This window comes from Lithobates pipiens, unplaced genomic scaffold, assembly GCF_037356315.1.
Source record: "Lithobates pipiens isolate NorthernLeopardFrog02 unplaced genomic scaffold, aLitPip1_a1.2 Scaffold_16, whole genome shotgun sequence".
Taxonomy (NCBI): Eukaryota; Metazoa; Chordata; class Amphibia; order Anura; family Ranidae; genus Lithobates; species Lithobates pipiens.
Window position 1 is genome coordinate 531,694,617 of NW_027507748.1, and position 22,770 is coordinate 531,717,386.

General features: G+C 42.9%; 1 protein-coding gene across 3 annotated transcripts in view; it reads right to left on the reverse strand.

Moving 5' to 3' along the window:
• ENOX1 (ecto-NOX disulfide-thiol exchanger 1) overlaps nt 1-21,995 on the reverse strand; it is a 784,997-nt gene extending 763,002 nt beyond the window's left edge. For all 3 annotated transcript variants that reach the window (XM_077483208.1, XM_077483202.1, XM_077483205.1), the window contains exon 1: nt 21,661-21,995. The gene's annotated coding sequence lies outside the window, so the exon portion shown is untranslated. The remainder of the gene's footprint in view (nt 1-21,660) is intronic.
• Between the last annotated feature and the right edge of the window lie 775 nt (nt 21,996-22,770).

Sequence of the window (22,770 nt, forward strand, 5' to 3'; positions counted from 1 at the left end):
GAACTGATTTGGAGGTGTCGTTAACTTATCACTGAAACTCCCAGCAGTTCACATAGGGCAGTGTGAACTGTCGCCAGGAGGCATGTGATGCGGGAACCCGCAGTAGATTTGCAGCGTTCCCGCATCGCAGCAGTGTGAACCCAGCCTGAAGGCTGCTTTGAGTGCATCTCACAATGCAATACGTGCCCTCAACAACTTGTTTAGAAGCACTCTACAAAAGTGTGGGAGACATTAAAAGTTGCATATTACAGGCTTCTTTGGATTTTAGGGCTCTTTGGGTACTTGCCGACACTAATGTCAGAAGTTCAATCCAAGCACCACCTGGCTGGTAATCTGGTGTTTGTGAACATCAGTACCTAAGCCATATGAGTAGGCAGTGCAGGTATTCTCAGTAATGTGATTTATGGCCCATTGTGGTCTCCCAACTATTTTCAGAATAGTGGGAGGGTGAAGAAAAGACAATGGGGGTTATTTACTATAGGCAAATCCACTTTGCACTGAAATTGCACTTAGAAGTGCAGTTGCCCTAAATCTAAGGGGTAGATCTAAAATGAGTGGAAGCTCTGCTGATTTTATCATCCAATCATGTGCAAGCTAAAATGCTGTTTTTTATTTTCATTGTAAGTCCCCCTCAGATCTACAGCGACTTTACTTTCAAGTGCACTTGCAGTGAAAAGTGGATTTTCCTTTCGTAAATAACCCCCAATGTGTAATAACCCCCAATGTGTAATAACCCCCAATGTGGGGCGGAATTAAAGCAAATCTCTTACTTTGTCCTCTGAGGTCAAATCACAGGTTTGCTTAAAATAATTTAAAAAAAAGTCAAAGTCTAAATTTATTTAAACACCAGGGAAATGTCCTAATTATTTTGGTTACATAACTACTTTATGTATCTATTGAGTTCAACTTCAAAACAAAATGTAAGAAAACATTTAAATCACAAAACCTGTAATGTGAAGCCCTAATGACATACTGTATACTGCCCTGTACCTCATATAAAGTAGTATTTAAAGTGGTTGTAAACCCTTACAAACCACTTTGACCTACAGGTAAGCCTAGATTATGGCTTACCTGTAGGTCCAAGAAATATCTCCTAAACCTACACGGTTTAGGAGATATTTGCCAAAAGACAGGCATCGCTGTCTACGGCGCATGCGCCGTAGACAGCGGGGCGCAGGCGCACTGAGCGCGCCACTGTCAACGGCGATATGCCGCGAGTGGCGGCTCCCGTGCGCATGCGCGGGAGTGACGTCATCGCGGCTTTGCCGAATGACAGTGGCGAGACCCACCGAGAAGATGGATTCTCCAGACTAAAGGGGACAGTGGTGACTTTGCTGGCTCCTGTGTCAGGTAAGTGACACATAATGGACTACTAGGCGATGCATAGTAGTCCATTATGCTTTACCTTTGCAGGGAATCAAAGAGGAAGTAAACCCATCAAAGTGTTTGCAAAATCTATTTAAAAAAATAAATAAATTATACTTACCTGGTCTGTGCAGTGGTTTTGCACAGAGTAGCCCCAACCCTCCTCTTCTCAGGTCCCCTACTTAATGCCCCATACCAAGCTGCTTGCTACGGGCGCACTTGTACCTGCTCAAGCCCATAAGACACAGATTGCGACTCAGCCCCACTCCCTCCTCACTGGCTGTGACTGACGGCAGCGGGAGCCAATAGCTCCCGCTGCTGCATCTTGAGATCAGGCTCAGGTAAGCATCAGGGAGGCTGAGGAGGAGATGCATACTGAATGGTTTTTACCTTTGTTTTCTTATTTATTACAGGTACTTATGTAGCCCGTCAATTTACGCAGGGATTTACATATATATTGTACACTCACATCAATCCCTGCCCTCAAGGACCTTAAATTAATGGTCCCAAATTCACATTCATACATATATTAGGACCAATTTAGACAGGAGCCAACCAACCTACCAGCATGTCTTTGGAGTGTGGGAGGAAATCCATGCAGGCACAGAGAGAACATGCAAACTCCAGGCAGGTAGTGTCATGGTTGGGGTTCAAACCAAGGACCCTAGTGCTGCTAGGCAGAAGTGTTAACCACTGTGGTGCCCCATAGAATGCGTGAAGGTAAAAATCCTTCAACCACTTTAAGCAAGCCTGTCAACCCTAGCCCACAAAATATATCTCTTAAAAGCAGACCAAGTGCTGCTCAGTTCAAATTAGTGCCTGTAAGTGCCCAAGAAGCACCAAAATCCTAGGCCATCTGTAGTATGTCACTTGGTAAAAGATAGAAATGCATGCCCTCTTCAACTCTACATAAAATGGTGGGTGAGACTCCGTTTTATGTAAAGTTGATGAGGATACGCATTGCATTTTGAGATGCATGGTAGGCAGCCTTTGGTGTCTTTTTTCAGGTCAAGCTGGGCATACTGCAAATGTCTGGGTTCAGAAGTTCCCTGCAGGGACAGACTGAGATGTTGGTTGCCCTTGACAGGGCATTTTCTATATTTTTAAGGTTATTTGTGGGGTTCTTGGGAAAGGAAGTAGGTTAACAAGTATATTCAAAAAAACATTTTTATTCAAAATCATAAGGCTCAAATGTGCCGAAATCGATTCTAGCTTGTTTTTTTTTTTATAGAAGAATACATTGTTCATGAGCCAGCTGATTGATAGCTCTGTGTTTTAGCAAATCTCCCTCACTAGTGACTTTCGCTGCACTGACATATGGCAGCGACAGAGAATTGGTCAAAGGATCTTCGCAGCTATTAGAAGAGTAATGTTGATTAGTTGTCTTCAGGGGGCTGTATAGACTTTACATTAGTGACTTTTCCATTGTAAAGCAGTTCTGCTCAGGACTTCCCCACACAGCAGATCACGTGTCTTTGATGAATGACAGAGCTCTCTGGCAGTAAGGACAAAAAACACAAACATTAGCAATTAATCTAATACAGTTGCCAGTACTAAAAAAAAAAGTGCTCGGTTCCAGAAGATTCTGCAAATGCTTTCCTTGAATTGAATTTGTGGCAATTTCAAGACCCACTTCCTCACCTAATAAGGCAAAGAGAAGCCTGTTAAGTGCAGAATCCAAGTCACATTCCATTGCTCTGAATACTTTAAATCATAGCATATCGTTGATCTGTGCACCGCTTTTTAAAGCCCATCTCCAGTATTTGGGAAACGCCAAGAGGACTGGCCACAAATGGATGGACTGGAACACCTGTGTGGGGACAAGTCCAGGTAGAAGGTGGGCATGGCAGTGAAAGACACATTTTTTTTTATTTTTGAAAAAGTCAAAACTTCTCAGAAGTCATTAACAAATGGATTTAATGTAAAATAACCAATTACTTGGTCTACTAACTACTATTATAACTTTAATGTAAAAACTATAGGCGACACTTTTTTTTTCTCTGTTAGATTATTTTTTGCCATCTATGTTCCATAAGGGAGATTTACCGTCACATCCTGTCCCATAGCCAAACAGGAAGTGATAGGAGATCCCTGAAAATTAAGGGAATCCCTTGGGGTCCCCCAGGTCACTAGAACTAGTGACCTTATTGGAGGATTTCCCCTCTATTACTTTTCTGGGGACAACCCAACATTTTGGATTTTCTTTCACTTTCAATGATAATGGTAAACTAGATAGAGAGGGTAAATCTCTCTATGACATGTAATCCCTCTACAAAAAAAAAAAAAAAAACATAAAGTTTTGACTTTAATTCTACTATAAACATAAACATTATGGTGTTGATTTACCAAAGGAAAATAGACTTTGCACTTTGTAAAGTGCAGTTGCTCCAGAGCTTAGTAAACAAGGTAAAGCTTTACTTTGGATAGATGGAGTCGGCAACAATGTGATCCATATAATATATTTATTGGTTACACAAGAGTAACAATAAAACAAAAAAGCTGATATGTTTTGGCAAGAGCCTTAGTTGTATGACCAAGGCTCACGCCAAAACGCATCCGTTTTTTTTTTTGTTTTTTTATTGTCACCTTCATGTAACCAATAAATATGCTCTATGGATCACATTGTTGCCGACTCCATCTATCCACTTATCTTGTTCGAGTGTGAAAGGACACACTGTGCCTGGGCACCTTTGTGTGTATCTTGTAATTGTATTGGGCTGTCCTTGTTGTGTGCGTTGCTCCCATCAGACTTTTATTGAAAGCTTTAACTTTGCAGAGAATACCCAAAAAAAAAAAAACACAACAACAAACATACACACATCATTTTTGCTTGCACATGATTGGATGATAGAAGTCAAGCAAGAAGGTAAGTATTTCGTCTTTTTTTTTTTTTTTATTAACCCGTACCTGTCCTTTAACAAAGACTGCCACGGGCCAAAAAATGTGACATTTTTATATGTCTACTAATGGAGTGCTTCTTGTGGTACAATAAAAGTTGCCCATGCCAATTAATTTGTTGCATGGTAGTAGGTGGTAATGAACCGGATTCAAGCACTTTTACCCCAGCATACGCCAAAACGTAGGTGTAAATCTGGTGTAATCTTCTGCTGGGATCATCCTAAATATTCTTCTCTCTATCCTGTTACACCAAACTGGACGTCCATATGCATCCCTCTCCTCAGGCCGCTGTCTACCCACCTACCTTACTACAGTGTTTACATCAGAACATTGGTTCATGTACTTCATTATTTTGGTGCAAGTGATCAGACAGACAATTATAAAAACTGATGCATTGGCCCTTTATACTTGATTTGGTGCAGCTGATGCCACACCACAGGGTACCTGTCTTCCAACATTGTTAATTTGGTATGTGGAAAACGCGCCGATATTTCCACCACAAAACTGACGTCTTTCCCTTTTGTTCATTTTTCTGTTTCTGCCAAGTCTTTAGCCTTGTTTCACATGTGCTGCTACAGAACACTATGGGGTCTCATCTTCAGAACTGTGAGCTACGGTTCATCTATTCACACAAGTGACTTGCAGCGTAATATTAATTAAGCCTCGTTGAGTGCTTAGTAATCATTCTGGTTTCCATTTAAAGCATTCTTTGCAGAAAAAAAATAAAAAAGCCTAGTGATGTCGCAGGTGTCTTTTATACTCCAAGCACTTCTACCCGTCATCAGGCATATAGCAGCTGCTCCCATTAGTAATGTGGAGTAGAAGAACCTCTTATTCCCCTATCCTATGTCAGCCACAAACTTAAAGCAATTGCAGAGACTTTGCGAGAAGCTCATAATAGCTATATTTGGGCTCTCTTCTAGGTAGTTCATGAAAATAGTTTGCCTATAAGAAGCAGCAGCATACGGCAGAGAGAAAGTCACATAGCACTATGCTACAGATTTATCATCCAAGTATAAAGCTGTTAATGATGTGGCAAGAAGCTGGCCAGTATGTGCATGTCACTTAGCAGTAAATTATTTGCAGGCCACTAAGAGCAGACAGTCCCTGTGATTACCAAAGGCTCCTCATTACATTGTGTATGCTCTTACTCTTCTTATTTGCATACAATGTTGCTGGACGTTGTAGGGGGCATAAATTCAATTACAAAAACGACAGGTGTCACCGCAAGTGTGAGCTGCGAGGAAGAGCACCAAGGAGAAGGTGATGATGTAAGAGCGGCTGCAGTCCTCGCACTTATACCTTGCTCTTAATGGTTGCTATGTGACTTTAGCTAGGCACAGACACATGCTGACATGTGATGTATAATTCTGTGCTCAGACACCTTGTCAGGTTCACTTGAAATGCTACATTTTTACTGTCACATAGATTAGATATTATTTTATAGGTTACATATCTACTGTATTTCTAAAAATAAAGGGCAACCCTAAATCTTGCCATACTCGCCTAGATTTTTTTCTTGTTGAGCCCATAAGCTATCCACCGCTAGCTATTGCACTCAGAAGCCATTGCACCCGCGACTGCCTAAATGCAGTGGTGTCACAAACAGTATGGTGGATTCTTATTTTTTCCCCTTCCATCTAGTGGATCGGATCGGATGGCAGTTGGGTGTAAACAGACAGGTGGTCCCTGCTAAGCAAGTGGACTCCTAGCGGTGGGCATCATCCTGGGTCTCTGCCGCTGCGTGATCAATGGTATTCACTTAAAAGAGAAGTATTGGTTTTGTTTTTTACCCCCCCCCCCCATTATACTTACTAAGGTGGATGCAGCATCGAACCAATGCTGCATCTGTCCCCTGGAATCTCTGCATTGAGAACCAAGCCAGCGAACATCGCTGATGGCTCGGTTCTCGCACCTCCCCGAGAGGAGACTGCTGACTGTCAATCAGCAGCTCTCCTCTCTGCTCCTCCACACTCACTGGAGCGCTGAGCTGTGGAGGGGCAGGGAGCAGCCGTCTCAGTGGCTCGCTGAGACGGCCATCAGTCCAGACACCTGGCGGATCTACACTTCATTGTCATGATGACGCAGTGAGTGGACCGAGCTAAAGCAGGGCAATAACTTCTCCGTAGAATGATTAATTAATTAATTAATTAATGGAGTGGGCAACTACATGGCGAATGAGGTTCAATGTAGAAAAATGTAAAATAAATGAAGTTGGGTGGCAAAAATCTGAATGCAATCTATATACTAGGGGGAGAACCTCTGGGGGAATCTAGGCTGGAAAAGGACCTGGGGGTCCTAGTAGATGATAGGCTCACCAATAGCATACAATGCCAAGCTTCTGCTAACAAACCAAACAGAATATTGGCATGCATTAAAAAAGGGATTAACTCAAGAGATAAAACGAGAATTCTCCCGCTCTACAAGACTCTGGTCCGGCCACACCTGGAGTATGCTGTCCAGTTCTGGGCACCAGTCCTCAGTAAGGATGTACTGGAAATGGAGCCAGTACAAAGAAGGGCAACAAAGCAAATAAAGAGTTTGGAGGATATTAGTTATGAGGAAAGGTTACGATCACTGAACTTATTCTCTCTACAGAAGAGACGCTTGAGAGGGGATATATGATTTCAATATACAAATACCATACTGGTGATTCCACAATAGGGATAAAACTTTTTTTTACGGAAGGGAGTTTAATAAGACTCATGGCCACTCAATAAAATTAGAAGAAAAGAGGTTTAACCTACATAGAGGGTTCTTTACTGTAAGAGTGGCAAGGATATGGAATTCCCTTCTACAGGAGGTAGTCTCAGCGGGGGGGGGGGGGGGGGGGGCATCGATAGTTTCAAAAAACTGTATGTGTGTGTATGGCCAGCTTTGGAAAACACTGTTCTTCATACCAGATCAAAAAATGGGGCGGGGCACTAGGCTGAAAAAACTACAATATTGGAAGGGTACTTTCACACTTGGGGTAACCTCTGAACAGTAATCACTTTTCAGAGGGCATTTGACGGGCAGCGAGAAGGAATTATATAGCCTCCTCGCTGCCTAATTTAACCCTTTAATACTATGATAAGCTGTTGCAGCGCAGCCCCCATTTAACTCAATGGGCGAGTTTGAGAGATGTTGCTGCTTGACCAACCCGTCAAATGTCAATGCTGTATACATGCCATGGCTGTATTTTAGCATTTTGGGGCCAGCCGTCCATCCAAAACACCCTGAAGTATTGTGAATAATGCGCAAGAATGCAGTATATGGATATCAAAAAGTTAATTGTTCCCAATAGGGTTGCTCCCACCACCGTGTTGAGTTGCATTTTTTTAGCCCAGGTTCACACCTATGCATTATTTTAGTGCATTTTCAGTTTTGCAGAAACACATTACAGTCCATTTATCATGGTTCCCTATGGATGTGGTTCACATCTGTGCATTTTATGGAAAGGGACAGGGACTTGTTTTTGATTCCATAGACTTTAATGGATCAAAAGGCGTGTATTGAAAAACACAATGCACCCGCAATATGCAAACTGCAACCTGCATAGCTGTGAATCAGGCCTTAGAAATAATTAGTGCTGTATACAGCATTTTGGCTGCACTGACCCTTTACAATTCAAGTCAAGCCAAGTGGAGGCTCTTAAAACACAATGCTGTACCTTGAAAAAGCATGTCGATGCCACCCCCATTCTGGTATGAGCGAGCCCTTTTAGCAGACTTTATTAATATTCATTAAGTTGGATATGAGTACCCTAGGAGCAATGCAAGCTATAATGGTCTACGCTTTTGTATTGCCATTAATAATAAATACCTTTCACATCTGCTCAAGCCCCAAAAAAATAAAAAAAAACACACAGTTCCTAGCTGAATGGTACAGAATTCAAGTTTGTCCATTAGCAGAACGCATTGATTTTTATTTCCCCCAGCAACAGGTAAAATCACATAAGAAAGGACAATGTAATACCTAGGGAGCACATAAAGAGTGCTTTGCATTAATATTGCACAGCATAAATCCTTAAGAGGTGTCTACCTTTAATTAATACGATCATACAGTAACTTCATCTGTAATAAATAGATTTCATGCAAGCAGCACACAACTCCCATCATAGTTCCAGGAAATGCTTGCTAAAAATATTCTGCTGGGTCCCAGTATAGATTGGTTGCTGCAATATACTCCAAAACACACAGGTTTAATTATCTAACCAGGTGTATTCAAATGATTCATTACAGCCGCCTAACAGCAATGACTGGAAGCTGGTTAGCAATGTGCTGGATCAAGTTCCTATGCAGCCAAATATCCAGAACCAGGCCGGACCCACACAAGCCAGATTTATGTCACCTGTACAAGCAGATTATAAAATCACAATGCACAAGTGACAAATACTGTTTGACATAAGAGAAACCTGTCAGGAGAAAGTTACGGGGCATGTCATTGCTAATTTTATTCTACAAAATAAAAGTCGGCTGCCATGCCGATCCTCTGTCTTCAGAACTTTTTTTTTTTTTTTTTAAAAGAAAACAAGTTTATTGGGAAATGGTACAGGTTACAGGGAAGAAAAAAAAAAAAGAAAGAATGAACTACAGTCAATGGTACATTCAGCGGCCAACAGCAAAAACGCCTAAGTGCCGTACTAGCACAACAAGATATCCAGAGCATAGCTATGTAAACAAAGTCAGATATACAGACATCAATATTGGAGTTGCAAAGTTCATTGAACTAAATAGCAGGAGGTGAAACATGACAGCACATAAGATCTGATCGAACTCAACCCTGGCGTGAACTCAACTCCCACAAGTATCCGGGTCATTAAGCCAGCGATCCCAAATCTTATTAAATTTGCCAGGGCACCCCCTGTGTGTGTAGATAACTTTTTTCAGCGGTAAGTTAGAGTTAACCTCAGCCACCCAAGCCCCGAATGTCGGAGTCTCGGGCCGCATCCACAACCTGGCAATTAGTTTCCTCGCACTGAACAGCGTTTCTTGGGTAAAGGTCGCATCGGAGGGTGCCTCAGGGGCGCCCAGCTCCAAGCCTAACAAACAAGCCTTAGGATCCATCAGAAGGGGGGAGCCCATTTGATCGTGTAAAAACCGTACCACCTGTAGCCAGAAGGCCTGAATATCGGGGCAGGACCACAGTAAATGGTAAAAGGAGCACGGGAGGCTCCCACAGCGCGGACACCCCGGCCCCAGGGAGGGCCTGTATCTACAGATCCTGGCCGGCGTAAGATATGACTTGTGGAGGATATATAATTGGGTTAACCTATCTGGCACCCTAGGGGACACTCGTTTAACTGTATTCAAGATCTCCTCCCACTCCTCCCCCGAGATCGGGCCCACATCCTCCTCCCATCGGTATCTCGTACTCTCCGTAAGTGCAACCACCGATCTTCTTCTAAGGGAGTTGTATAGGGTCGAAATTAATTTTGTGGGCTCCTCTCCCACTATAACACCCACTACCGATAATTCCTGCGGATCCGGGAATCCCTCCCCGAATTGAGCCCGAAGGGCATGGGATAACTGTGCATAACGAAATAACATATAGGCGGGGAGCTCAAACTCTCTTTGCAGTGCCTGGAAACCACGCACCCCCCGTGGGGAGACGACCTGGTATAGGTACATCACCCCCCGGGAGGCCCAGAGGTCCGCCCCCGGCAGCCCCCTAAGCTCCTTCAATTGGGAGTTGTACCACAGGGGTGTATGTGAATGCATCCAGTCCGCTCCCAGCATCTTTTGTGCGATACCCCAGATCCGCTTGTGCTGTAGCAGTAGTGGAGCATATTTCCTCCCCCTCCTATTAGACTCTCTCCCCCTAAACAAGACCTGCAGGGGGGAATGGGCGCTACCAGAAGACCCCCCACAGATTAGCGACTGGTACCTGGAAGCGTCCATCTTGTGGAGGTGAAAAAAGTGGGAGAGCTGAGCAGCTACGTAGTAGGCACGAAAGTCGGGGAGCGCAGCTCCTCCCATATCCGTAGGGTTTTTAAGAGTATTCCAGGCTAATTTATGTCTACCAGAGCCCCAGATAAATGAATTTAGAATTGTGTCTATAGTTTTAAAATATTTAAGGGGGATAAGGGTAGGGGCCTGCCAGAATTTATAGAGGAATTTGGGGAGGAGGATCATCTTGATTAAATTTATCCGTCCCATGACACCTAGAGGGAGCCTAGCCCAAGATTGAGTTTTGGATTTTAAATATAAGATCAGTGGTTCTATATTAAGGGTTATATAATCAGAGGGATCCCTAGTGATCTGAACCCCCAGATACTGAATAGTGGCCACTCTACGTAGCGGAAGGGACGACGTGTCCCTCTCCGGCGGAGAGAGGTCAATGGGAAGAATCAATGATTTTGCCCAATTTATGGTGAGGCCTGAGTGTCTACCAAACTCTTCAATAATACCCAGGGCCGCTCTCAGGGAGGGCCCCTCATCTGCAAGGTACAGAAGCATGTCGTCCGCGTACATGCTTACCGTTTCCGTTAGGGGCCCTGCCCTGAGACCCCCAACATGTACGCTGGACCTAAGGGAAATAGCTAGTGGTTCTACTGCTAAGGCGTACAGGAGCGGCGACAAGGGACACCCCTGTCTGGTCCCGCGCCCCAGGGGGAAGGGCTCGGACAGGCAACCATTCACCGCCACGCGCGCCTCCGGGGAAAAATATAATATCTGGACCCATTGCAGAAACTTGGGCCCAAACCCGAAATGTCGAAGGCACTCCCACAGATATCCCCACTCCACCGAATCAAACGCCTTGGCCGCGTCCAACGCCACCACGGCCCTGGTACCACCATTGTCGTGTGTGGCTTGTAAGTTCATGTGGAGTCTGCGAATATTCCTGTCTTCAGAACTTTGAGCCGATGAGCTAAAATATGATTGCAGAAAAATTCGGACTTTACGTGTTGCATGTCCATGTAAGGGCTGACTATATGAAAAACAGCTAAGATCGGGAAATTATGTATCAATAATACCTATCATACACATGAGAAAATCAGATGAAAAATAGATTACGGTGTGGCCCTGGTTTGGGGCGGCACAGTGGTGTAGTGGTTAGCACTCTCACCTAGTAGTTAAAAAGCATCACTGGTTCTAATCCCAACCACAACACCACCTGCCTGGAGTTTGTATATTCTCCCTGTGCCTGCGTGGGCTTCCTCCAGGTAATCTGGTTTACTCCCACACTCCAAAGACATGCTGGTAGGTTAATTGGCTTCTGTCTGAAATTGACCCTGGTATATGAAGGGGACCTTGGAGTAAACATCTGTTAGTACACAGCCTTTGAGAGCTGATCACAACTATTCACCATCGGTAGACCAAGACCACTCATGCTCAGGAACGAAAGAATACATTACAATACAACACATCACTTCCAAAGTTGTATTCTGTCGTACAAGTTATTTTGGAACATTAGTAACGTATTGGTTTTCGATATGAGACTAGCATGCAAAACAAAAACAGTGGATCATTCTATCGATATTCTCTGTGTGTACTAGGCATACACATGAGGCATAAGCTGGTTTTGGGTTGGTATCTCTAAATTAGGCCCCTTTCACACAAGGTGGACTCGATAATGCACATCCGCCTGCTCACACCTTCACACCTATGCATTTTTAGTGCTTTTTGCATTTTGGAGATTTGCACTACAAAACGTGTTCCATAGGAAGCCATGTTAAATGGACCATAGTGCAATTCTGCAAAAAGCACTAAAAATGCATAGGTGTGAATCCAGCCTTAGGCCTGGTTCACCCTTATGCATTTTTTAGCACGTTTTCGGTTTTGCAGAAACACACTATAGTCCATTTAACATGGTTTCCTATAGATGTAGTTCACATCTATGCTTTTTATGGAAAAAGCCAGGTATTTTTTTCTGGTTTTTGGTTCCATAGACTTCAATGGATGAAAAGCGTGTATTGAAAAATACAAAATGCACCTGCAATATGGAAACTGCAACCTGCATAATTATGAATCAGGCCTTAGGCTCGATTCACATCTATGCATGCAGCTTTTGAGCATTTTTGCAGTGCTTTTTGCTTGCCGCGTTTTTGGACATGCGTTTTTAGCGCGATTTTGCAGCGTTTTTCTTTTTTTTTTACACTGTGGTTGCTTAGCAACCAAATATATACAGTAAAAAAAAAAGAAGAAAAAAAAAAACACAAAACGCAAATTGTGGCAAAAACGCTGTAAAAAAGCAGTACTTGCGTTTTTGATGCAGGTCCATTGACTTCTATTACATGCAAAATGCTGCATTTTGCATGAAAAAAGCCCCCGACCCTTTCCAAAAATGCAGAGGCACAAAAATAGGAACCCATGTTAAAAAATTTCCTTGCATTTCTGCAAAATGCATCAAATAATGCGCTAGTGTGAATCAAGCCTTAAAGAGTATGCAGTACACATGCTAACTAAAGAAGGTAGAGGGACAATCTTTTATTCAAAGCTCACCTTTGCGGCAAAGTTGAAATATAATAACTGCTAATCCATACCCGAGAGCTGTACTCCAGACACAAAAGGTTTTTTTCCTTTATGAAAGAGTTCTGTAATCATTTGAGGGAGAACTAGAGACAAACTATAAAACTGGCACGTGAACAAACTGTTGTACCTACCTCCTGCAGACTGTAATAACAGTTCATTCATTTTCCCCACATATATGCAGAATGCTGCTTTTTTTTTTCACCTGCCTTGAATCTTTGGATACAATATGGTAAAGCTTCAATTCAGCATGACTCAGAACTAGAAATTATCTTCCAACATTTCTTTTGTGCCAAGTATAGCTTTCCTACAGCAGCAAGGGGCTAGAATAGAGGAATTGAGCTCAGTGTATTGAAAGTTTGGGATGATCATAGAAGAGGCACATTTAAAAGGCTAAGTGCACTTGTTCCAGTGATGCTAAGCGTGTGCCCAACGTACATCCCAGGTCACAGGGAGAACAACGCAGATCTCTCCCATTGATAGTATTTTAGTCAGGCCTCAATAGGTCTACAGAGATTAAATGTAAACTACACTCCACATTTTTGTTTCAATATGTTTTATATATTTTACTAAGGTCAGTAACAGAACAATACAGAACAGCAAACACTGGGGGGTTATTTACGAAAGGCAAATCCACTACACTGAAAGTGCACTCGGAAGTGCAGTTGCTGTAGATCTGAGGGGGACATGCAAGGAAAATAAAAAACTATTTTAGCTTGCACATGATTGGATGATAAAATCAGCAGAGCTTCCCCTCATTTCAGATCTTCCCCTCAGATTTACAGCGACTACACTTCCAAGTGCACTTGTAGTGCAAAGTGGATTTGTCTTTCTTAAATAACCCTCACTGCGATTTTCATGTTGGGTAAATTCCACATTGTAAAGCTGCACAGTGTTTTTAAAAATACTGTATAGTGAATTTTATTACAAAAATAGCCTTTGAAGTTAAATTCTAGGTATGGCAAATTTTACGTACTTACTTTGGCAGAGGTATGTATCTGCCTTACCTGTGGGATCCCCCTGAAAGCTGGAAATCACAAAAATAGGCACTACTACTACAACAATGGTCTCCACTAGTTTCCGGGTTCTGTGCGGAGCAGCAGCCCTGCTGCTTATGGAGCACAGGAAGTTGCCTACTTGGCATGGGTTCCATTCAGAGAACATTTTGCATTTTCTCAATGAATGCCAACTGTTCTCCAATTGGAGGAGGTCGAGCTAAACCAATGTAAAATATTACTATATCTAAAATTCATATTTTAGGCAATAACCCATGAGAGCATCTGATTGGCCAACACTGCATTTCATATTTGGGTGCATGGTTTGCCTAGTACAAGTCCAGAAGCTCTCTTGTGGCACTAGTGTTTCTATGTATACTAGGGACCACTCCATTGTATAGTCTTCCATTACAGACTATGCAGAGTGATCTAAATTCAGTCAGCGTAATCGGTATAGCAGTTTGGAAATAGAACGAGTAGAGTTCCAACACTAATCCACCATCCACTGCTGATCTGTTTTTGCCATTGATTTTCTCAGTTAAGGAGATCAACGAAAATTTTCACAAAAAAAATAAATAAAAAAATAAATAGATCAATCCTACATCCAGACTGAAACGGGCCAAAAGACGCACAGGGCTCCTATGCAATTCGCACCGGAGCCGCTGTGGGGATGTGTGAACTGGCTAGATAGAGAGCCAGTCACAATCTCTTGGATGCGGGGAACCCTCCAATTTGCATAGGTGTGAACTAGAGCTGCATGATTAATCGTCAAGAATCGGTATCGTGTGTGCAAGGCATTACAGATGTTCAAAATGCAACAGGGAATCTTCACTGCATCTGAGCACCACAAACCAAAACCACCATTTCATTCATTTTTAATATTAAAAGCAAACTCCCCCATTCATCCATGTCGCCATGCTTTATTTTGTTGATAAATCACTTAGAACACCCACCCCTGAACACTCCTAAATGTGTAACAGCATTTGCCTAGGCAAAAAAATCACAAAGTAACTGAGTAACTGAAGAAATATCAAATAAAAAAGTTTAATAAAGTAAAAAACGATTCTATCCTATCAGTTTACCAATGCTAGCAGCATGAGAATTAAAAATAAAGAATTAATGTTGATTAGAAGAGTAAAGTATACAATCAGAAGAATACATTTTGCTGCAAGCGCTGATCAAATGCTGGTTTTCCAGCATGACCATTAGGCCCCTTTCACACGGGCTCTCCGATCAGGTCCGCCTGTCAGTTTTCCAGGTGGACCTGATTGGAAGCTTCATTCACGTCTATGAAGCGCCAGATGTCAGCAGTGACGTGTCCACTAATATCCAATCCTGTCCATGAAATCCAGACGGATGGAAACCCTATTATCCATCCATCTGGAGGATCGGATTGGATTGGATGGGATGGGATGGGATCGGAATCCTCAGATAAAAATGGACAGGCGGTCCGTTTTCTGCCAATCTCCCCATAGAGGAAAGTGGTGCTCTGACAGGTCCATCTCCAGGAGTGGAGATGGACCTGTCATCCGTCTGCTCAGTGGGGTTCAACAGAACGATATCCCGCTGAGCAAAGCAAAGTCCGACGGGTAGACCACCTGTGTGAAAGAGCCCTTAGACAGAAGCCAGTCATTTGACCCGGTATGCACAATCCAAAATTTGCCCAGATCATCAGGAACCGGTCAATTTTCGATCCGTGTACACCTTGCTTTACAAACAACGGGGGAATCAAGAATGAATTTTTTTTCCCCACTGGAGAAAATTGGATCATGCATTGCTGGGGTTTTTTGTCTTCCTCTGGATAAACTGTAGATATGGGATTATGTATATAGGATTGCATGATTTTTTTTTTTAAGGATTTTTTTTTATTGGTTGAACTAGATGGACTTTATTTTTAACCAATCTAACTTTGTAAATAAAAAGACCATTGGTGTCATGCAGTTGGCTCTGCCAAGTGGTGTAGACTCCGGAACCCTGCAGGTACTATTAAAAAGAAAGGCCAATGAGCCACAGACCAACCTCTAGCTCAGTTGGAAAACAAGACCTATGAGCAGTAACCGGGAAGAACTTTCCTTAATGCAGCTAGATTCTTGTTTTTCTTCTCCAAGATAGCTCTAGCTATTATTAGTAAAGCAGGAACAGTTCTTTATTAAATTACTATATCCGTGAGGCTAAACATATCTTTAAGGCCCCAGAACAACAGCAAATTGATAACTGGAGGATCCAGAAGACGGGCACTCTGAAATCATTGCCTGAAATTAAATATCTGAGTGACTCGGAGGTGACAACTATCTATACGTGACAACTATCTATATTAACAAACACCAGGGGCCAGACTTTTCACCACATAAGTAAAGCTCCAAATATCGCAATAAAGTGGTTGGATTGATATATGTGTGCACACACACACACACACACACACACACACACACACATATATATAGAATAAAAGCAGACAAAATAAAGTACACGTGTATAACAGGGAAGATCAAAGAAGCAATATTACCATCAAAATATAGAACAAACACTATCTAAATACAAGCATAACTTTGCAAATTCCAAATACAAATATGATAGAAATAGAATTAAACATACAAAATATGTTGTTATCAATCTAAATACAAGTATAGCTTTGCAAGTTCCAAATACAAAAAGAATAGATATAGAATAGAAATCCAAATATTTGACTGTCATAGAATGCTTTTTTGCCACCAAGCAAGCATCATTACATAAAACATGTATGTAGCCTCATATGACATGTATGTCATCTTATGCCCATGGCTTTGCATTTTGCATCTCATACTGAGTAGGCTCTCAGCTAGGCTTAGCTTTCCCCAACAATGATGACGAGAGATTTGGGAGCTCCATAAGCTTGATCGTCACTCAATGACAGCCATTGTGCACATACAGTAAAGTGACGGATTTGGAATGGGATTTAATTGAAGAGATATTTTCCAATGTGTATAGGAAATGTGGGACACCACTCGCTCAGCCCAGTACATGCGAGTGTGGGTAATGGCCTCAGTCAGCGCTGCTCCACTGGCCACACCCACTGGCGCATTTCACCTTTCCCTCCGGGACTTAGTAAACACATTCCAATATGTTGAAATATCTCCACACCTGATGCGCACCCCTGATTGCTTGTTATTGGTTATAAGGGGCATATTCCAACATTTGGCAAAAATGTATAAAAGTATCTTTATTGAAAAAAAAATAAGAATGTGCATTTATTTATTTATTTATTTTGCATTGGAGCACCGATGATAATGCAACTTTCAACTATAGTGCGCAACGAATGAATGAATGGACTACGAGTGTGGTGACACCACACTTGCCATCCAATACATGGTGGGAGATGGGGCTTGTAGTCTTCCATTCACAGATACATGTGAATGGATAATATGGCTGTGTGGATGGAGCCATTAACAGCCATAATGAATTAAATAAAATTAAAAAAATTAAAAATAAATTAAAAAAAAGGACAGACTCACAGAAGAACCCTGTGATTCTGGTGGGGGGGGGGGGGGGGGGGGTTTGTTGAAAAGTGGGGGTTATTTGATTTAGATGTTATCTTGTATATGTTTATGTTTAATGCGCTTAACATTTTTAAAAAAATTTTTACTAAATGTTTTACATTTCATTTCTATTTTTAATTGAATGCATTGTTTTACAAGGTGATCATTTACATATACTTTAACCACTTCAGTTCTGGAAGATTTTACCCCCCCCCCTTCATGACCAGGCCATTTTTTTGCTATTCGACACTGAGCTACTTTAACTGGCAGTTTTGCAGTCATACAATGTTGTATCAAAATAAAAATTATATTATTTTTATACACAAATTTTTTGGTGGCATTTGATCACCACAAAAAAATATAATATAAAAAAAAGGAAACCCAATATTTTTTACTTTCTGCTATAAAAACATATCCAATGACGTCCTTTTTTTTTCCCCACAAATAGAGCTTTCTTTTGGTGCCATTTGATCACCTCTGCACTTTTTTTTATTTTTTTTCGGTATAAACAAAAAAAAAAACAGTGACAATTTTGAAAAAAAAAAAAAAAAAATTATATATATATATATATATATATATATATATATATATATATATATATATATATATATATATATATATATATATATATATATATATATATATATATATATTCTCAGTTTAAGCCAATTTGTATTCTACATATTTTTGGTATCCCTGTTCCTGCTCTCGTGCACACGATCATGAATGGGCAGCAGCGACCGCGCTCCCCCTGGCCTTGCGCAACATTCTCCAGAGGCGCGCGCCTGCTATCGCCCTTAAAACAGATGTACCCATATGGCGATTCGTGGGAATGAACCACTTTGCCACCGTATATCGGCATGAGCGGGTCAGCAGTTAGTTAAAGGAATCAAATTTATTCATAAATTTTTGCCAAAATGTATTCTGCTACATGTCTTCGATTAAAAAAAAATCCCAATAAGCATTTATTGATTGGTTTGCATGAAAGTTATAGTGCCTTATATATACACTGGAATTGTTATGTATTTTTTTACTACTAATAGTGGCAATCAACCACTTATAATGGGACTGCGATATTGTGGTGGGCAATCTGACCTGGGGGGGGGACTGACTAACTGCCACTGATACGGTGATAATACTACACACTGTCACTGTATTAATGACATTGGCTGGGAAGGGGTTAACGTCTAGGGGCAATCAAGGGGTTAAATATGTGCCTAACGATGTGTAATGTGTGTAAAGTGTGCTGATTTTACTAACGGACCTCTAAGTTTCTCATCCCTGCTATGCAGGGATGAGAAACACAGAGATTGTTTACTCTGTACAGAGCTCTGTGTTGAATGTCAACACAGAGCTCTGCGCTCTGAATGTACATAGCTGATCAGCAGGTTCTAGCCATGAATCATTGTCCGGAATGTGCTGATAGGCTCTCGCTGTGTACGCATGCCCTAAACTCAGAAGTAGCCAGCAGCGTACAGGTATGTCGCTTTGCCTAAAGAGCCTGCTAGTCCACACTTGGTACAGTGATTAAATATGTGTGTAAAAATCATAAATAAAAAACTTGGTTAACAAGGTGGACTTAACCTTTAAGTAGAGGTGAAATGGAGCATTGGTCACAAGAGATACTGTTTTATTGATCCATCTATGGCCAAGGTTAACACTACACACTGAGAACACACGTTCCTATTAAATATTATAGACTTACTTTGTCCCACTGATTTTTATTCCACACATTTTACTATTTTTTTTTAAACCTGTGTTACTGAGGCTTTATTGTATGAATTTGTCTATGTACTCCAACTACACACGTTTCTTTGAGTGTTTTATCATCCATTATTCATATATTGCAATTTCATTGCTAAGCACGCTTTTTTTTAATCCTAATCTTAAAGTCTGTACCACTTTTTTCAGCAAGATAGTGCAAAAAAAAAAAAAAAAGCACCGGGGCTTTGTACACACTGATTGATAGCAAATGCATTTTTAAAAGAGGGAACAAGTGTACAGAGACTTGCTAACCTTATTAAAGTGGGGAAATGAATAGAGAACAATGCTGAAAGGCACTCACTGGTAATTAGGTGGCATTCAACATGCAGCATTAAGGAGGATATGCATATTTTATAATGTATAAGGAAAGGCAACAGATTTTCAACAAGGCAATGACTAAGTTGGCATCTGATTGTTATAGGAACACATAAATCTGACCTGTAATGTAAGATATATTCCACAGTTTGTGCAAATCTTTAAACACAAGTCGGATAACGGCATGATCCATCAAATAAACTCATCTACCATGATGGCAATAAAACTGCAAACAGTTAAAGGGCATCTAAACTCGGGAGCAAAAATGGCGAGTCCAGCAGATTACTGATCCTTGGATATGGTGGCTGTAATCATTTTTTTTTCCTTCTTTATTTTAACCTGGTAACCCTGCCTGTAACATACTACCTACCTGTCCAAGGGTGACAACCGTACTGAGCAGTGCTGTCACTCTAGGACAGGGAGAGTGTCAGGACTATAGAACTCTTTCCTCTCTTCCCCATAACAGGGGGGATTGCAGTCCACAGGGGCAGCATGAACAATGCCAATTATGGACATTATCAGCGCACAAGATTTTTGGATGGATGAACAGTTTTTTGGCACTTGTCAAATAGATTTAAATAAATAATATATTTGTCTTGATGTTATGTTAAAAAATAAAAACACTTTAAATGGTATATTTAACAGACCAAAATGGAATAAATAAGGGACATTTAGGGCATCTTCACAGCAGATGCTTTTAGGTAAATTTTTTAAATGGATAGTAAAATCAATGCTGTTCCAGAGCTTTCAAAACAAGTCCATGGCACTACATGCCTGGAGTTTGCATGTTCTCCCTGTGCCTGTGTGGGTTTCCTCCGGGTATTCCGGTTTCCTCCCAGACTCCAAAGACATGCTGGTAGGTTAATAGGCTCCTGTCTAAACTGGTCCTAATATATGTATAAATATGAGAAAAGGGACCTTAGATTGTAAGCTCCTGGAGGGCATGGACTGATGTGAATGTATATTACATATGTAAAGTTTCAAGTGAAAAAAACCCCACTGGACCACATTACAAATGCATTTATAAAGTGTAGCAATGTGCATGTGGAAATGCACATGAAACGCAGGGATTGTTGTATATACTAGCCATTATTATTAGAGTTTCCATACACTTTATTTTCTGGAAGTCTTCCCTTTAAAGCTCCAGTAACTTTTTTTTTTTTTTACTGCTGTAGTTAATAAGAATCGTGGTGTTCAGGCGCTATTGGGTTACATTAGCAATCTCTCCTATAGGGGTTTATGGAAAGGTGAGGAGAGGGGGGGTCTATAGCATGGCAGCATTTGTCAGCTCAAGCAGATTACAGATAAGAAAGTCCCAGTGACACCATGCCAATCAGCCATTGTCCATGGTACTCTTGCAGTGTGAAGGATGGAGGGTGATAGAGCTGGGATGGGATGTGGACAATGCCAGCTGTCATCACATAATAGAGTCATTCCGCCAGCCTCCTGATCAGGGCTGTCAGCATGCAGATCATCGGGGATCCCATACAAAGTCAGGACAAGAGACACACTACCAGTCCCATCTGTCATCTGCACCCAACGTGTCTGCACTCTTCCCATCACACAGGGCATCCCCATAAGAGGCTGTGTGTTCCCACTGGGGTCCCTGTGTGTTCAGAGGGCTTCATCCATGCCCCATACAGGGGGTGTGATGAGGTGTGCTGTGTGCCCCCTACAGGGGGTGTGATGAGGTGTGCTGTGTTCCCCATACAGGGGGTGTGCTGTGTGCCCCATACAGGGGGTGTGATGAGGTGTGCTGTGTGCCCCCTACAGGGGGTGTGATGAGGTGTGCTGTGTGCCCCATACAGGGGGTGTGATGAGGTGTGCTGTGTGCCCCCTACAGGGGGTGTGATGAGGTGTGCTGTGTGCCCCATACAGGGGGTGTGATGGGGTGTGCTGTGTGCCCCATACAGGGGGTGTGATGAGGTGTGCTGTGTGCCCCATACAGGGGGTGTGATGAGGTGTGCTGTGTGCCCCATATAGGGAGTATGATGGGGTGTGCTGTGTGCCCCATACTGGGGGTGTGCTGTGTGCCCCATGCAGGGGGTGTGCTGTGTGCCCCATGCAGGGGGGTGTACCCCATACTGGGGGTGTGCTGTGTGCCCCATGCAGGGGGTGTGCTGTGTGCCCCATGCAGGGGGTGTTCTGTGTGCCCCAAGCAGGGGGTGTGCCGTGCCCACATGTGCCGGACAAGTAGCAGAGTGTCCGGGGACAGTACAGGCGGATGGGCAGCACATGAAACTTTGTCCGTGCCCAGAGCAGGGAGCACAGTGCCATCTGGCACAAGGAAGCGTAGAGCGGGAGAGAACGGGGTAGGTAGGGGAGAGGAAGAGGTATGTACCGCTGTCCTCCTACCTTTGTGCGGCTCCGGTGCCCCCTCCTCCTCCTCGGGAATGCTGCAGACTGACGCCCCGTGGCGGGGATCCGGGGAGAGAGCGATGTGCCGGCTGAAGGAAGACCGATCAAGAGGCGCTCATAAACAATGCCAGCCGGGGGAGGAGGAGAAATGCCGGCCGCCTATGGAAACGGAGAGCGACAGGAGAAAAGCCGGGGCTGGACTTCACAGGCAGCCGCCTATCACCGAGCCTGGAGGCTGGAGATCAGAGCAATACACAGGGAGAGCTCATCACCATCCTCATCGCTGGAGACGAGAGCTCCGCACTGCACTCTACAGACACAACACTCTACACTGTACAGACACAGGGAGAGCTCATCACCATCCTCATCGCTGGAGACGAGAGCTCCGCACTGCACTCTACAGACACAACACTCTACACACTGTATACACAAGGAGAGCTCATCATCATCCTCATCACTGGAGACGAGAGCTCCGCACTGCACTCTACAGACACAACACTCTACACTGTACAGACACAGGGAGAGCTCATCACCATCCTCATCGCTGGAGACGAGAGCTCCGCACTGCAATCTACATACACAGCACTCTACACTGTACAGACACAGGGAGAGCTCATCACCATCCTCATCGCTGAAGACGAGAGCTCCGCACTGCACTCTACATACACAGCACTCTACACTGTACAGACACAGGGAGAGCTCATCACCATCCTCATCGCTGGAGACGAGAGCTCCGCACTGCACTCTACATACACAGCACTCTACACAATATATACACAGGGAGAGCTCATCGCCTTCCTCATCACTGGAGATGAGAGCTCCGCACTGCACTCTACAGACACAACACTCTACACTGTACAGACACAGGGAGAGCTCATCACCATCCTCATCGCTGGAGACGAGAGCTCCGCACTGCACTCTACATACACAGCACTCTACACAATATATACACAGGGAGAGCTCATCGCCTTCCTCATCACTGGAGATGAGAGCTCCGCACTGCACTCTACAGACACAACACTCTACACTGTACAGACACAGGGAGAGCTCATCACCATCCTCATCGCTGGAGACGAGAGCTCCGCACTGCAATCTACATACACAGCA